The sequence below is a fragment of the Lasioglossum baleicum genome, unplaced genomic scaffold, assembly GCF_051020765.1.
Source record: "Lasioglossum baleicum unplaced genomic scaffold, iyLasBale1 scaffold1859, whole genome shotgun sequence".
Lineage (NCBI taxonomy): Eukaryota > Metazoa > Arthropoda > Insecta > Hymenoptera > Halictidae > Lasioglossum > Lasioglossum baleicum.
This window is the reverse complement of record NW_027470918.1, coordinates 24761-31093: the sequence shown is the minus strand read 5'-3', so window position 1 is coordinate 31093 and position 6333 is coordinate 24761. Positions and strand designations below refer to the sequence as shown.

Sequence of the window (6333 nt, the reverse complement as noted above, 5' to 3'; positions counted from 1 at the left end):
AGACTCTCGTAGTAACGCTAGAAATCGTAAAGCGAAGTGGTTACTGGTCAGATTTAGAGGTCCTCGATTCACGTATCTCGACACGGATTAAAGAGCGTGGGCCATCTGGCTAATTGTTGAGCGATCGAAGAGAGAGAGAGAGAGAGAGAGAGAGAGAGAGAGAGAGAGAGAGAGAGAGAGAGAGAGAGAGAGAGAGATTGAATTGATTCAATCACAACGATTGAAACGGTACGACGAACGTAAAGCTCGCAACGAAAGATTTCCCGTTGATTCGCGACGAAATATTTTCATCTGTGAAGACAAGGCGTTCGATCACAGATACAGACATCGTTTCTGCAAAGCCGTCGCGGGCGAGAGTTCTACAAACTATATGAAAATACAATATACAAATGCCGGTGAGCAAATCGCGGCAGAAGCGAGCGTAGCGGCGCGGATCCTGCTCGCGTGCGTCCGTACGTTGCTCTACGCGATCCGGGAACCGATAGACGTTTCCGATGACGTCGCCGTTGCTGCGATGCGTGGCAGTCGCGTTGCTGCGTGAACTTTCTTCGGTGGAACGACGCGCGGCGAACAGTCAGTGCGACTGCGTGAAGCTCTCCACGTTCCGGTCGACCCTGTTCGTCTTCTGCGCGAAGATGTTGCAATAATCTGACAGTTTGCGACGATTACCGCGATAACTGGTGGACTGCCCGGACGTGGTCGGGGCATCGGCCGAGAGATACTCGCGGTTCGCGTTACACAGCTGTCGCGGATCGTGCTAGTTCGGGTGGGCTCCGCTTGGCAGAGGCTTCTTCGACTTCTCGAGATTCGACAGGCCCTCGGTCTGGCCTCTGCGCGTAATCCGGGTTCATTTCGTCCAGTTCCTTCCCCATGGTCTTTGGCACGCAGCAGACCACGAAGCAGAGGCCGCATACCGCCACCGCCGCGTAGAACCAGAACGCTCCCGTGTAGCCCGAATGTCTGCAACGCGAGAAACAGCGGGAAATCTGGGTTATCCTCGGTTAACGAGCGGAAACGGACGGAAAAGTGGAAAAACACGGGATCCTGACCTGCTGAAAATCCATGAACAGCTTAATCCCGACGAACGCGCAGAAGTAGCTGAAGCTGGTGCTGATGCTCGAGCCGAGGCTGCGATACTCCAGAGGAAAGAGCTCGCCAATCAATAACCACGAAATTGGCGATATGCCCAAAGCTAGAGCAGTCGTGAACACGAACACGCAGAGCAACGGTATCCAATCGTGTTGGCCGACCACCGCCGAGTCCGGATAGCCCAGATTTTGCGTCTGCGACACGTAGTACGCATAGCTGACTAAACCTGCTAACGCCAGCGACATGAACACGGTGCTGACTATCAACAGCGGAAGCCTACCGACGATGTCGATCAGGAATCCTGCGAATACCGCGCGAACGAGACTGAAACGCGATCGGATTCGCGATCCGTTTCGTTACGTTTCAGGGGTGTCATTCGTTGATATTCGTCATTTCGTGAATACCTTGGAACAACGAATGCCTCGAGTTACCTTACCTGATAACAGAGAAGCCAATAATTACATGAAGCCGATGGCAATGGTGGCGCCGCGAGGATTCAAGCCACCCAGAGCCTGCCGAAATATAATCACCGCGTAACAATTGAAGGGGTTCGCGCCGGAAAACCTCTGGAAGAACATCAGCCCGCACGTGATCGCGATGAGCTTGTACAATCGGGGCGTGAACATGCTGTTCTTGAACGACAGCCTGGACTGCTTCGCTCTAGAGGCGAGAATGTTCGTTTTGATCACCTGCAACAATCGTACGGAAGTCGATGTAGCCGAGATGGATCGTCAGAGAGACGGAGAGAGCGGCGAGGCTGAATCGTCGTTTGATTACAAAGCAAGGTGTATCGTTGCACCGCGAACGAAAGTCGTCTGTTTGAAATGGATATCGAGACAGAGAGAAAAAGGGAGAGGAGAGGAGTGGGAGCGGTAGAGGCATGTTTGAAAATTACCTGCAGTTCGTGACGTGTGTCGACGTGATCACCGCGAAGCCGTTTCAAGCTGATGGCAGCCTCGTCGTCTTTGCCGTTCAGAACGAGATACGACGGTGTCTCCGGTATAAACAGAGTTCCCATAAAGAGCATCGCCGGCGCTATGGTCAGCAGTGGTGCGCTCTGCCGCCAGTTCAAGTAGGTGCCGGCTATATACGACAACAGCACGCCGACGTGACCGAGCACCTTCAGCATCGCTGACAGGCAGCCTCTGATTCCCGGCATCGAGATTTCCGATATGTATACCTAAACGAAACATCCGTTATTCCCGACATCTGTTCGGAGCAGGGACGTGGAGGGAACGAAGAGGGAACGGAGTAGGGATACCTGGGCTGTCATGATGATCACCGAGCAGCAAAAGCCTGCGATGAAGATGGTGACGTAGACTAATTCGACGCAGGGCGCGATGCCTGTAAGGATCCAAACGACCGCCAGAGGCAAAGACGTAATCCGGAGCGCCAATCTGCGACTCTTCCTCATTATCTAATCGCCGATCATTGCGCCGAACCGTGCGCCCAACATCGACAACGACGCGACCCACGAGGCTTCTTGTTGCGTCACCGAGAAAGCCAACCTGCGACAAATGGCAATACGATTACGGATGCCAGGGTCTAACGTTATGCGAGGACCTAATCGCTACCTAATACAAGGCCGCGTGCTCCCCGTCGCACTCGTACCCGTCATTAAGCCATCGATCGATCCATCTTCCCAACCGGGTCAAGGATAGTCCACCGACCACGAGTTCAACGCGCTTCGTCGCGACGGCTCGCTACCACCCCGTCTCTCGTCATCCGATTCGCTTCGAAACTCCGCTTCATCCCGCGATTCGAAGGCGTCGGCGTTGATTTCACATGGAGGACACGCGTTAAACCATACGCCGATGAGCCGTTACTCGAAAAGCGTAGATCACGGCTTCGTTTCAGGGCTATCCGGCTCTGCGATTTATCGGCGCTTACTCCGATCGAAAAGCAAATTGTGAATTTCGACGTTACGTAAAGAATATTGCAGGCGGATACCCACGGGTGTATAACTAACGAGCATGGTTTCTTGCCACTTCGCGTGGCGAGTTTCCTTTATAGCGGGACGCGATAAAACCGCGCTCTATCGCGGAGAAAGCGCGCGACAGCCGGCTTGAAACGGACCGGAGCGACGTTAATGCATCTGTTAAGCCAATTATTTAAGATATTCGCCGCGCTTTATTTCCGGCACGACGAAATATCTTGTCCGGCTTATTTAATTTGCTTATTTGCCAACCGACGCTAATCGTTAGCGGACACGACGCGTCTAACTCGCGATTACTTGCCAAGTTTCGTTTTCCCTATTTTACACCGCGTCGGCCCGTTCTTTCGCCCGCTACCATAAAACCGACTTTCGCGGACCAGATAAACGTAGTTACCAGCTGGCGTTGTTGAATGACCGGTTGTCCAGGATGGAGTCCAGAGCTGGCGAGGTGTAACCTTTCGCCAGGCCGGCCAGAGGACAGCGTTCCCATCGACAGCGCAGGGTCGCCAGTACCTGAAAAAAATCATTGCCATCGGGGTTGTTCAAATTCTAGGACCGACGAAGGACGAGGCTGGAGTAGGAATGTTTCTGTTTCCTCTTACTCGAGGTTCCTTCGGAGTAAAGACGCGTCGATAATTGACACGCTGGGTATATATCGGTGCGAGGCCTGAATAGAAAACGCAAAGAGAAAAGGTCCGATTGCCGGTGACCCGCGACGCAACGGTATTTCTCCGACCTAACTCAAACCGTAGACGTGGCTTTGTCCGCCACGCTTGCCTCCCCCCCCCCCGAGAACTCATAAATGCGAACTAGGAAACCAAATGGAATGGACGAGTCGTGGAAGGAAGGGGAGAGAGAAGCGAAAAGAAAATTAACTTGAATTAATCGTTCGACGGGCCGGTTGTATATTTCGCGACTTAGAGCAGCGCAAATTCCAGCATCAAGGAATATAACGTATATCACGGTGCGCGGACCGGGTTGCAATGGTCGGACAAATTGTCGGCCGAAAATCGAAAGGGGTCTCTTCCTTTCTCGCTCCGTCTCTCGCTCCGTGCCCTCCCGAGGGATACTAAACGCTCAGGCCAGGCTCGCGCACGCATCCTCTCCTCAACGATCGCTCCTCCGCGCGGATGACAATGCTCCGGAACTTCCTCCCGTGTCGGAAACCAGCGATTTTACGCTGCACGTAGTCGAAATCACGGCACGATGGATTCCCCTGCCGAGGAATACCGCGCGATTCGATACCGTCACGCCGAGATTTCATGACATGTTTCCCCTTCGAATATCGTGTCGCCGATACGGAGCGTCGTCCCGGTTGCGGAACCATTGGAAAAATTAGCCAGATGGAAGGGAAAATTAAAGGAAGGCTACTCAATCGCAACGGATTTGCGACGCGTTGGTCATTTATTAAGCTTTCAAATTCGTCTGCTTTACCATATCTCTCCGCTGGTTTTCATTCGCGCGAGAAGAGGTAAAACGAGAAGAGTCCTCGACGAGTTTCGCAATCCTTGATATCCTCGAAAACCAAACGGTCCTGATGTCCACTGATGATTCACTGCACCTTCGCGAGCACTTGCCCCGGATTCCAGAATCCGTGATTCAGTTTTCTCATGATCGATCTGTTCGATTTCGTTATTTATATCGCCCGGTTCAGACTGCAATGACGCACGACGCTAACGCACTCCCGGTATCTGTCGGGAGCTCCGATTTAACGATTCCTCGCGTGGCATAAGAAAATCGTTGGAGCATGGAGATCACACACCGGCGTGTCGCTCGGATCGCGAAGATTTTTCTCGGCCGAGATCTACGACGATCGCTAGCGTTTGTTCCGATCCGCCAGCGGCTGCGAGAAACACAGATGACATTAACGCTCTCCAGTGCCGTACCCGAAAGAATCTCTCGATGAAAATTCTTCTAGACTTTTACACCTTTTCTCTCTCCGCCCGGCGAGATTTTTTCCCCACCGAATGTCGGTCAGGCCGCCGGGAATATAATTATATACGAGCTATAATTGCGGATAATACAGGGCGCGCCGGCAACTATTGCGCAATTTTGGGCGATCTCGTCGCAGCCAGGTTGCTTCGCGTGAAATAACTTGCCGCGCTGCGAGATCGCGATGGTAAACTGCCCGATTCGTCGCGAAACGCGGGGAAATTGCAACGGAATTACGGTGTTCGCCTTGCAGAATACCGATCGCACCCGAGACGCCCGTCAGATTTCTCGAATTCTCTCTTTTGGATCGGGATGAACTGTTCGCGCGTGATTATAAGCACCTGTCGCGGAAGGGGGATATTCGGCGCGGAACTTTCGGATATCGGGCGCGTGCCGCACTCGCCGCTTATGAATTCGAAAACACACGCGAGGCGCCGATCTCACGTAAATTTGCATAGACTTTCGATATCTCGCCCGTCTCCAGCGACGGCTTATTACAGGCCATTAAACGATGACGCCGCGATAACTTTGCCGCCGACGTGGCAGAGACGTTCGTTCGAGTCGGCCAACAATAACGCGTGAGTCGCTAACCGCTTTCCAGAGCTTCTTACCCGTGGCCGATCGTGCGAAAACCGCTTCGACCGCCAGTGCTAACTCGATTAAGCAATCTCGATTAAGCGATCGATCACCGAGTCGTTCGACATTCACGCGCGATCGCCTTCCCGATATCCCCCCTCTCATTCTCTCTCTCTCCCTCTCTCACTCTCTCTCTCTCTCTCCTTGTCCTTTGCTCTCGACCTAGCCCATGCCCGGATGTACAGCGTGGGCGTGATTTAAACGTTAACACGAAAATTCGACACCGATGGCGCGGCGAAAAATTTCAAACGGACGCGTACCGTTAAAGATACACGGCGAACGATTTCCAAGACTCGGTCCACATTGGGGATCGAATCGGAACTTATCCCCCTCGCGGACTCTTTTCGCACTCGCGTTCCCGAGTTTTTGCTTCGCGGTTATTCGGAAGAACGATATTCCACGGTACCACGGAACAGCTGGCTTTTTTCCACCGTGTTTTTTTTCTTTAATTCCGCTACGAATACCTGCCGCCATTTTGTACTCTTCTAAAGTTGAACGGGCAAGACCGCGCGTCGAATTCTTCGATGTGTTACACGAGTGCGGCGTTGTTTTCGATTGGAAAATTTCCCAGAGAGATTCCGAGAATATATCGATTATTCTCATCGTTGGAATTATAAAAGTCCATTTCAGTTTTCGCGCTAATGCTTAAACAACAGTGTATATGCGGATATATTTGCGTGATGCGCTTGGAAGGTAATGCGCCGGCGTGTCTGCACGCGAAGAACCATGTGGCGCTCGGT

General features: G+C 52.6%; 1 pseudogene; it reads right to left on the bottom strand.

Moving 5' to 3' along the window:
• Window positions 1-734: 734 nt before the first annotated feature.
• LOC143221061 (facilitated trehalose transporter Tret1-2 homolog) lies at window positions 735-6067 on the bottom strand (annotated as a pseudogene).
• Window positions 6068-6333: the final 266 nt, after the last annotated feature.